The sequence below is a fragment of the Sceloporus undulatus genome, chromosome 1 (genome assembly GCF_019175285.1).
Source record: "Sceloporus undulatus isolate JIND9_A2432 ecotype Alabama chromosome 1, SceUnd_v1.1, whole genome shotgun sequence".
NCBI lineage: Eukaryota > Metazoa > Chordata > Lepidosauria > Squamata > Phrynosomatidae > Sceloporus > Sceloporus undulatus.
The window spans coordinates 313,094,066-313,104,805 of NC_056522.1; the positions used below are offsets into that span (position 1 = coordinate 313,094,066).

At 40.8% G+C, this 10,740-nt stretch overlaps 1 long non-coding RNA gene across 2 annotated transcripts in view; it reads left to right on the top strand.

The window, feature by feature from the left end:
• The first annotated feature begins 7,773 nt into the window (after positions 1-7,773).
• The window catches only part of LOC121918878, a 12,909-nt gene continuing 9,942 nt past the window's right edge, over positions 7,774-10,740 (top strand). The window contains exons 1-3 of one of the 2 annotated variants that reach the window (XR_006101328.1): positions 7,774-7,854; positions 9,756-9,880; positions 9,981-10,137. This is a non-coding gene — a long non-coding RNA (uncharacterized LOC121918878). The remainder of the gene's footprint in view (positions 7,855-9,755; positions 9,881-9,980; positions 10,138-10,740) is intronic. The other variant, XR_006101329.1, reaches the window with a different exon arrangement.

A 10,740-nucleotide genomic window follows, 5' to 3' on the forward strand; every position in this document is an offset into this window, starting at 1 on the left:
TGTAAACCGCTTTGATTGTCTTGTCACAGAAAAGTGGGATATAAATAAAAGTTTTATTTTTATTATTTATTTTTTAGAGGTTTAGCTTTCCATATACTATTCCTACAAGCATTGGCTACAAATATGTATTCTTCCTTGGTGATTCATTCTTCCTTCCATTCTTTATACATAGTCTTTTCACTTCCTCCTTGAGTTTGCTGTGCAACCACATTGGCTTTTTCAGATGTTTCCCATTTTTCTTCTTCCATAGCATTGTTTGTGATTGTGCTTTTTGCAACTCTTTCTTCTAGAACTCCCAGCCGTGCTGGGTGTCTTTTTCCTTTAGTCAGATAGTCATGAGATTCCACCTAGCATTTCTCTGAACATGTTAAAATCAGCTTTCTTGAAATCCACGTTGTGTGTTTGACTATACTCTTCTTTTATCTGCCCACAGTTGTGAATTCTAGCATTACTTCTCCCTAAAGTAGTGACTACTTTACAGTTACTAACTTCTCCTTATTGGTTAGGATCAGGCTCAGGGTTGCTGCCTGGTCCCCTTGTTCCTTCCTCTATCTTTTGAAATAGGAAATTATCTGCAAGGCACATCAGGAATTTCTTGGACAACCTATACTTAGCAGAATCAGTCTCCTAGCAGATATGAGGGGAACTGAAGTCTCCCATAACAACTAATTCTTGAATCTTTGACATATTTTTGTTTTTAAAAAAACAACGCCCACTATCTCTTCTTGTGAAGTCGAAGGCTTTCATGGCCGGCATCCATAGTTTTTTGTGGGGTTATCGGGCTATGTAGCCATGTTCTAGAAGATTTTCTTCCTGACGTTTCTCCAGCATCTGTGGCTGGCATCTTCAGAGACTGCTTGCCTTGAAAAACGTGTGTGTGTGTGTGTGTTGTGTGTGTGTAGTGTGAGCCTGGGAATGCAGTAGTGATTTGCATGTGTATTGTTCTGTGCTGATGGCTGGCCTCAGGCTGGGAGGCTAATGCAAAAGAGGATTAGTGTTTGCTAATTAGTGATCATTATCTGCTGGGAAAGCCCCTGACTCTGAGTGGTTTCCTATTTGCATTTGTTGAGTCCTTATTTTGCTATTCCTCAGGACTGGTAGCCAAATTTTGTTCACTTTAAGGGTTTCTTCTTTCCGGTTGAAATTATCCAGATGTTTGTGGATTTCAGTGGCTTCCCTGTGCATCCTGACATGGTAGTGATTGGCATGGTCCAGAACCTCAGTGTTTTCAAACAGTATTTTGTTCCCAGGATGGTTTGTGGCATGTTCTCTTCTTGATTTGGTGACCTGTAGTAAACTTCTGCCACAATGCTGTTTCTATTTCTTTCCCCATTAATTTTTAAATAAATGCTCTCAATTGATCTATTCTGACCAGTTTCATGGATTTCTGTACAACTGAATTTGTCTTTGACAGATAATGCTTCTCCCACTCCTTTTCTGCCACATCTATTCTTTTTTAATAAGTTATACCCTTCAATTGTCACATGTCAGTCATGGGAGTCATCCAAGCAGGTCTCCATTATACCTATAAAGTCATACTGTATTTACCTTCCTGCATTAGGACCTCAAGCTCATCTTGTTTGTTTCCCAAACTTTTTGTGTTGGTATACAGACATCTGAAGGTTTGTTTGTTCTTCCCTTTTAATTTACTGTCAGTTTTACTATGGATCCCATTCTTTCTCTCAGCTTCTCCTCTAGAAATCACATCCTTGTGTTTAGAGTTTGCTTTTGGGATGATGTTTGAGCTTTCATCTCCAAACCCCCAATAATTTAGTTTAAATTAAATCCCTTGCCACGCCACTACCAAAGATATTATTTCCAGTCTTTGTGAGGTGTCACCCATCTGTAGCCAGTAGCCCTCTGCCTAAAAAATGAAGACTATGGTCCCAGAAGCCAAACCTCTCCTGTTTATACCATCCACATAGCCAGTCACTCATTCTTAGTATCTTCCTGTCTCTGTGTAGTCCTCCATCTTTCACTGGCAGAATTGATGAGAATACCACCTGTGCTTCAAATCCCTTCAGCTTCCTACCCAAATCTTCATAGTCAGAGGTGATCTGCTCGAAGGTGTTCTCAGTCACATTGTTGGTGCTCACATGAATGAGAAAGAAGTACTGATCTGTATTCCTGTGTTCTCTCCAGGATGTCTTCATGTTCTCTGATGCACTGAAGGGACTGAACATTTAGCTGTAGTGCACTGACCTTTTCCTCCAAGAGAGGCACCAACTTGCACTTGCTGCAGCCATCGCTGCTGAGGTTTTCTGGCTAGAAGCCATACATTGCAGCAAACAACTATGGACTCCCCCCCCCATCTCTGTAGTTATTTCTCTCCCCTTCCTCCCTGTAATATCTGTATGGGATATAACTATGCATACTGCTAGCTCACAAGTTTGCTGGATCTTCCAACCCAGCTGCCTTTTTTTTTTATCATGGCAACTTAAGCAAATGCTCATGGGTAGAAATAGGCAAATATGCTGCTACTCTCCAAGAGTAGCAGCATATTCACCTGCCACCATCCCAGATCACTAGTGGTAGAAGCCTGCGGGTTTATGTGCAAGGGGGTAAGTGCAGTCATTGCTATGCCCAGTGGCTACATGTCCCATCCCTAATTGCAGTCCTTGAGGGCAAAACAGGTTGCTCACTCCTAATGTCCAATCTGGGTTTCCACTGCTGAGGCGAAGCCAAAAGCAAAACAGAAAAATATGCAGCTATATAGCAGATAATAAAATGCAATTACGTTGTAATATTTTGAACAGGTTTGTGATATCAAACATCTCTGACTACATTTTATTTCACTCAGTGATCAGAAAAGTAATTGTGTATTTGTGAAATGGCCTCACATTGGAACACTGGCTTCACCAGTGCAATTGTCTATATCTGAGAGACAGAATGTGACACACACACACACACACAAACGCACAACATACAAATAGAAAGTCACGCATTTCCTGCTTCTCTGGGAATGTGCCTTCACTGGTCACTGCAATAAAGCTGGCCATGATATAAGTAGGGGAATTTCTGCCTAGGAGGGAACTCAGCATGACTCAGATTACCTAATTAGTCTTTGGAGGCACATATCTTTCAGTGAAGAGTATATGCTCTTGAAGAGCAGCCAGTCATCTCAGCTCCTTTCCTGTTTATAGACAGCATGCGCCAAATTACACATACGGTCCTGTGTTAACCATTTGAAATCCATTTGCTTTGGTACTGCACTTGGAGCTTTTTCCATATCTTTACCATAAATGACGTAGATTGTTGCAACCAGGGTTTTTCCCCCTAATATATTAATTCATCTGGAATAGATATCCACTTTCCAGTTTGCTACTCAGTCATTTGTATGGGTCAAAAGCCTTGCTTCAATCCTTAGAGTGTAAAAATCAGAGATTGTTTTTCCAATGTCAGTTTTGTGGATTTCTGCTCTTTCATCGGAAAATAAAACTAGGATTTTAAAAAATGACTTTTTTTGGACTGTGACTCCTGGAACCTCCCAGCCAGCCTGGTCACTGGCCATTCTGGCTTGATTATTCTGAGAGTTATAGTCCAAAAAGTACTTTTCCAAGTACAAAACATAAGAACTTAATGTAGTCCAGATGTAACCGCGGGACAGCAAAGAATCAGTACATTTTCCTAGCATATTAGAAATACGAACATAATGTTTCTGCTAGCAATATAATCTCTAGTGCAGATTACTTATTCATAATGCTGGACTGGCCCAAGACATTTTACTGCCTGAGACAAAGGAGAAGGTGCCTGCTGCTCCAAGAACATTCCACTTTCAAAAGACAATGGTCTTGCCAGAAGACAATGGACTTCTCCTTGCTTCAACAGCTCTACTGGCTGCTAGTCTGTTTCTAGGCACAATGCTAAGTCCTGGTTATGACCTATAAAGCCTTATTCAGCTTAGATCCAGGCTGCCTAACATACTGGGACTGCCATTATGCATGGCTCAGTGTAGCACAGTAGGTCTGCATGTGGCTCTGAGCTATATGACATCACCAACCTGTAAACAATAATCATGCTGTCCAATTCAGACACACTTTGTTTTCTTATTTACACATAACAAATCAACTGCTCAGGTTATTATTACAGCATGTTAAAAGGGAGAATGATAAATATGAGGACTGGGGGTGGCTTTCATACTACGCAATTATAGCACTATGATTCCACTTTAACTGCTATAGCAATAGCCTATGGAATCCTGGGATCTATAATATGTTTGTGTGTATGTGCTTCCAAGTTGCCTGTTGACTTATAGCAACCTCATTAAATTCATAGGGTTTTGTTAGGTAAGGAATACTCAGAGATGGTTTTTCCAGTTCCTTCCTCTAAAAATATAACCTACAGTGCCTGGTATTTGTTGGTGTTCTCTCATCCAAGTACTAACCAGCTTAGCTTCTAAGATTAGTTGGGATCCAGTGCCTTTAGGATACTTAGGCCATCATTTGCTGTCTAGAAAGGGGTATTTCGAATTGTCAGCCAGAGCGCTTTAGTACTTCACCAAACATTGTTTTTATGCTTTACTAGGAAGTGGCAGAAGGGTATGTTATCTCACTGAGGTCACAGCAAAAATTCAGACTGATGTTTCCTTGAGAGCATTCCTAGCAAAATATGATGCAACACTCCAATGGTTGCTCTAATTTACCACAAGAGATCAGCTTAAGATCAAAGCTGGCATGGGATTAGAGAACTCAGCTTCATCCCTATGGAAACCTCTCTTGGATGCATAGGTACGAACCTCTCCTGAATACCAAAGATCATTACTTAATAGCTGCCAGAGATAAAAGTATGCATGGATATACTGAGATGAAATTGAGGGTAAGTGTCTTATGATAGACAGGCAACCTTCTAGAACTCTAGATTTCTGTACAGAGTGATTTCAGATGGTTTCTTTCACATTCTGGGTAAATTATATTAACAACAGTAGCAGGTAATATAATTTGCTCTGTACATGAAAATCACTGAAATCTGAAATCACTCAATACATCAGGGGCATACATTTATATGCCTCTCTAGATGTTGCTGGACTGTGTCTCCCAGGGTTCCTGGCTAGGAATGCTGGGAACTGAAGTCCAACAACATCTGGAGGGCTACATGGCTCCCAACCTGCTATGCAGGAAGTAGGGCCTAAACATTTGGCACCAACCATCATTAGAGAAATCATTTTCAGGCAATCATTGTACCCAGTGAGGGTGTACAACGTATCTGGTATTCAACTAGAACATTCTGCTTCTCTCTGTGTCTGTTCTTAATAAAAAGGTAGTTGGTTGGCTCTTCCTCTGCCCTATACTGAATCTTCAGCTGAGAAATCATCACTGACCTGCCTTCTTCTAATGCAATCTTTCCAACTGGGTGCCTTTCAGATTATTGGACCATACATCGCATCATTCTTGGGGTCCATTCACACTACACACTATTATTCCAGTTTAACTGCCATGGTTCTGTCCTATGGAATCCTGGGCTTTGAAGTTTGGGGGGGGCGGCTTCAGAATTCTCAGTCAGAGAGAGCTAGTGCCTCCCTAAACTACAAACCCCAGGATTCATGTTCAATCATCCATGACCACAAATGCAAATCTCTAGCAGTTATAATGCAGGCTGAATCTCCCTTATCTGGAATTTCAAAATCTGAAATATTCCAAAATCCAAAATTGTCCACTTAGATGTTCTGAGGGTTCAATGTATGCACTTTGTTTCATGCACAACAGTATTTAAAATATTGTGTATAAAATTACCTTCAGGCTATGTTTATAAGGTGTATATAAAACATAAATGAATTTAATGTTTAGACTTGGATCCCATCTCCATTATGTACTGTATATGCAAATATTCCAAAATCCAAAAATCTGCAAAACTGAAAACACTTCTGGTCCCAGAATTTTCAGATAAAGGAGATTCAACCTGTATCATAAGTCCATTTCATGATACCATCATTGATGAACAGAATGCCAACCCATATTTCTAAATCTGCCATGTGTGAAATAGTGCTTTAGTGTCCATATGTATACACTTTGACACTAAAGATAATGCAATCAGTCAGGCACACCAAAAGGCAAACATGGGGACAAAACAAAATAAATACCCCCCCTCCAAAAAGTGGGTCTTCTCCTGGTGCATAGTCTGAGCCAGGCAAAGCAATTAACTCAGGCGGTATTTGTGGAAAGACACAAGGCTATGTATAATACACAGCCTGCCCTGCACCCTTTAGTTTATTCTGTGGCCTTCAGGTGCAATGGAGGTTGCTGTCCTACCACCAATGCTGAAGAAATTTAATTTGCCTGTCTTTTCATACCTGGAATGGGCAGGGTCATCACCTTGTTTTTCACTTCAGGCAACCTTGCATAGGCTAAGACCGTGTATGGCACAATGTAGTGGAATAGTTCCTCCTGCAGAACTGCACTAAATATCTCAAGGTACATCTGACCATTGTTACCGCAACCCCCTTAGTATCCATTTCATATTGGTGAGAGTGGGGAAACACCAATGAAATGTCATGTGCATCCTGTTTACATCATCCACTGTCAGGTGGAGGGTTCAGCTGATGATGTAACAATTCTGTGGCTGGATACAAGGACATAGCCAGAGATGTATCCATCCCTCTCACCTGCTCTCCACCAGCCATGGTATGGCTGTGCTGCAGAAGCTGAACGGTGAGTGCAGAAGATGATTTGGGGCACTGTAGAGAGTAGAGGATAATACCAACCTCTGCAATGACAAAAGAAAGAAAGAAAGAAAGAAAGAAAGAAAGAAAGAAAGAAAGGCATATGCAAGGATAAGGTGGGCTTCTTGTTGTGTTCCGTCAAGTCATTTCCAACAAGTCATTTGGCCACTAAGGACTCTTCCAGCTCTATGATTCTATGATTCTATGACTTATGGTGACCCTAAGGTGAACCTGTCACAGTGTTTTATTGGCACATTTCTTCAGAGGAGGGTTGCCATTGCCATCCTCTGAGGCTGAGAGAATGTGAATGTGGGTTTACATAGCTGAGCTGGGATTCAAACTCCAGAGTCATAGGCCAATGCTCAAACCATTACGATCCCTAAGATACATATATCTACTCCTACATATATCATTGAGAGGATACCAGCCATAGTGTGCAACTCTCTACATTCATGTAGTTAAGTGGTGGTTGTGCTACACCACCTTTCTGCTGAATACCAATATAGCACAACCAACTGCATATCTGTAAATGCACTTTTGTCTCATTGCACAATGGGGAGCACACAGGGATGTTTCCACAATCACAGTGAATCAAGTTGTGCACTGAAGTCTATGGTATAATGTACTATTCAAGAAACACTGTGGCATGTGCCATGATAACACTCACAGAACTCTCCTTATGCATCTACGAACTGAAACTCAGACATTGCAAAATGGCCGAAAAAGTACAACCACATGCATAAGAAAAAAAAAACATGAACCTTTGTTTGTGAACATAATGTTTATGCTGTCAGAGGGGAAATGAAGTGAGCCTTGAACTACCAGGCTAAGAGATACTACATATTCTTTCTTTTTTAAAAAACTCTCCCTCAGAGTGAGACTTCATAATACATAATGTTTAGACAGTCCCTTTTACTGGCAATTACGCCTTGCCTCCTGGTGCCATGTAATCATGCCATTTAACGATAAGCCTACAGGCTCCATTGATCATGCTTGTTCTCTCAACCATTCTTGTTCTACTCAGCACACCCTTTGTACTATGTCCAAGTTGTCTGTATTACAGCTGAGAGATTTACATGTTCAGTCACAAAAGAACATCCTTTGTGTTGACAAGGAAAAAAGTGAAAACTTTCTTCTTAAGCCAAACTGCACGAGAATGCTACTCACAGGAAGAAGGTTGCATGGAATCATTATGCTGGGTAAGCCACATTTCAGGTTTGTTTGTTTTTTATTGTGACCCAAAATTGGTTGGGTTTTTCTCTTATAGATACCTAATTTTTATGGCTCAGTAGTAGTTACATGAAAATTTCAGATTACCTTTTAAAAAACCAGCAGTGGAAGTGTCTAGGTTTTTAAGATGAGGGACACGAGGTTTGAAATATAATATAGTAAGCCCACTGTTCCCACACACAACCTTGAAGAGCACCATACCTCCTATCTATCCCAATTTGACAGGGATAGACCCTTTGTCATTCCACTTTTTCACCTGCTTTTCAAATGTCCTGGTTTCCCTCGCCTTCTACCACTTAAACCATTTGTCCTCAGCTTACTTCAATTGCCGCAAAATGATTTCAAATCAAATTAACTCAGCAGGGATAGAGAGCAGGAGCAGGAGGGATCTTGTCCTTCCCAGTAGGCACAAGCAAAAGCAAACTGTTGCAGCCTCTCTTGGCTTGTGGGTCCTTCTTCATTATTAAATTGTCATTTTGACCGCACATATCCCGAAAAACCCACAAAAAACTATGTCTGCCGGCCATGAAAGCCTTCGACTATGTATGCATGAGTTCATTTGTGAAAGATCATCCCTTAACTGAGTTTAAACTCAGATTATTTTTTTGTGTTTTGTTCTTCTCTTGTGGCTATGTATCTGAGTCCTCCTCCACCCATTTCCATCCCATTTTAGACCAGGCTTACTCCTCAGTCTAGATACTTGTTAAATTAATGAATACAGTATTAGTACGTTAGATACAGGTAAATTAGATTCCACTGATTTAAATGGGTGTACTCTAGGTATAAAAATCTATAACCCAAGGTAGGAATTATGTGGCTTTCCTGGTGTTGTTGAATTTCAGCTTCCAGAATTTCTCACCATTGGCTATGCTAGTTAGTCAGCTAGGAGGTGCAGTCCAGAAATGCCTGAAGGACCACACAATCCCCACGTCTGCTGCAACCCATTAGCTTTAGATAGGGTTAATTTGGAAATTCATAATTATTGAAAGCCTGCACATGGTGGGGTTGTTTTGGGGCATATACAACTACTTCTAGGTCTTTAGTGAATAGAGGTTTTGAACTTTAACTCAATAAACCGAATACACACAAACACAGCCTTGAATAACATCAAAGAGTCCATTTCCCCATTACATGTTGCATGAAATATTTTTATGGGTCTTCAAATAACTGAAGGGCTATCACATGGAAGATGAAACAAGCTTGTGTTTTGCTGTTCCAAAGGACAGGATCTGAATCAGTGAATTCAGATTACCAGAAAGGAGATTTTGACTAAAGATTAGAAAAAGCAGTGCAACAGCTATCTCAAAAGATTATGGATCCTCTCTTTAAACAGAGTTTTGGTGGCCAGTTATTTGGCATGCATTAGCTATGGGTTTCTGCATGAGCAGCTGATATGACAGATGACCCTTCCAGCTCTATGCTGCCATGGTTTTATGACTTTTGGTATTTACACAGTAGCATATGATGTGTGATAGAAGGTTGTACAGACACATATGCATATGATTCTTTCACTCTTGAAGTGTAAGTAATGTGGAAATCAGACACACAACCCACAAAAGATCTAGTCATATGTGTGGTGGAGAACACATGTGCAAGTCTGCTACCTGCTCTACAAAATTTCCAGCATGTTGAATATGTGCCATGCCTTTTACTTATCACATACTGTGCGTTGAAACTTGCAGCAAAACATGCAATCCAATTTAATCTCTGGGAGAAAGATTGAATAAAGCCTCCGAGATCTTTTGAAACTTATTTTCATGGAAGAATTTTATGAGAACTTGTTTATGGTTTTAATGATCTATCTTGCATCAGTGTGTTAACTTCATGGAAACAAAGAACTGAGTAAACTGATTCCACTGTCTTCCTTTAGGGGCAGCATTAGATTTGCCTGGCTCATACATTTCAGTCAACCAGTTCTGAATGCATGAATGCAGAAGTTGGTTATATCTACTGAAGAGGAACTCTGTTTTTCAGCTACAAGCAGGCGTCTCTTATGTAAGTCACAAATAAGTTCCTCTTTCCATAACTGAAAGATAGCAAGAGGGCATGTGTTCTTCAAAAGTGTATGCTCTTTTCCCCTCTCTTCCTCTTTCAGTGCAAGTTTATGTCTATTTTTGAGTATGTGCCTAATTATACGAGACCCAGCGTGGAGTAGTGGTTTGACTACAACCCTGGAGACCAGGATTCGATTCCTTGCTCAAACATGGAGACCCACTGGGTGACCTTGGCCAAGTCATACTATCATCTCTGGGGTAGGTTCTCCTTAGGATTGCCATAAGTCAGAAACAACTTGAAGGCACACAGCAACAACCACCTAATTATATGTGGCTGTGGTACCTGTGCTGAGATTTATGTTGGCATCCTGTTAGTGGTGTACACAAGTGTAACACAGGCATATATCTTTTCATGGATTTTAGGAATGAGGAATCTACTGCCTCCCTCACACAGTGACCCCTAGCCACTTGATATTCACCTTTCTCCTGTGCCTTCCCCTCAGTATAACTATGTAGTGGCTGGGGAGGCTTGGGGGAATCATAGAATCATAAAGTTGGAAGAGACCACAAGGGCCATCCAGTCCAACCCCCCTGCCATGCAGGAACTCTCAATCAAAGCATCCCTGACAGATGGCCATCCAGCCTTTGTTTAAAGACCTCCAAGGAAGGAGACTCCACTACACTCCAAGGAAAGAAGTGTGTTCCATGTTGAACAGCCCTTACTAATGTTGAGGTGGAATCTCTTTTCCAGGAGCTTGCATCCATTGCTCCGGGTCCTAGTCTCTGGAGCAGCAGAAAACAAGCTTGTTCCCTCCTCAATATGACATCCCTTCAAATATTTAAACAGAGCTATCAGATCAC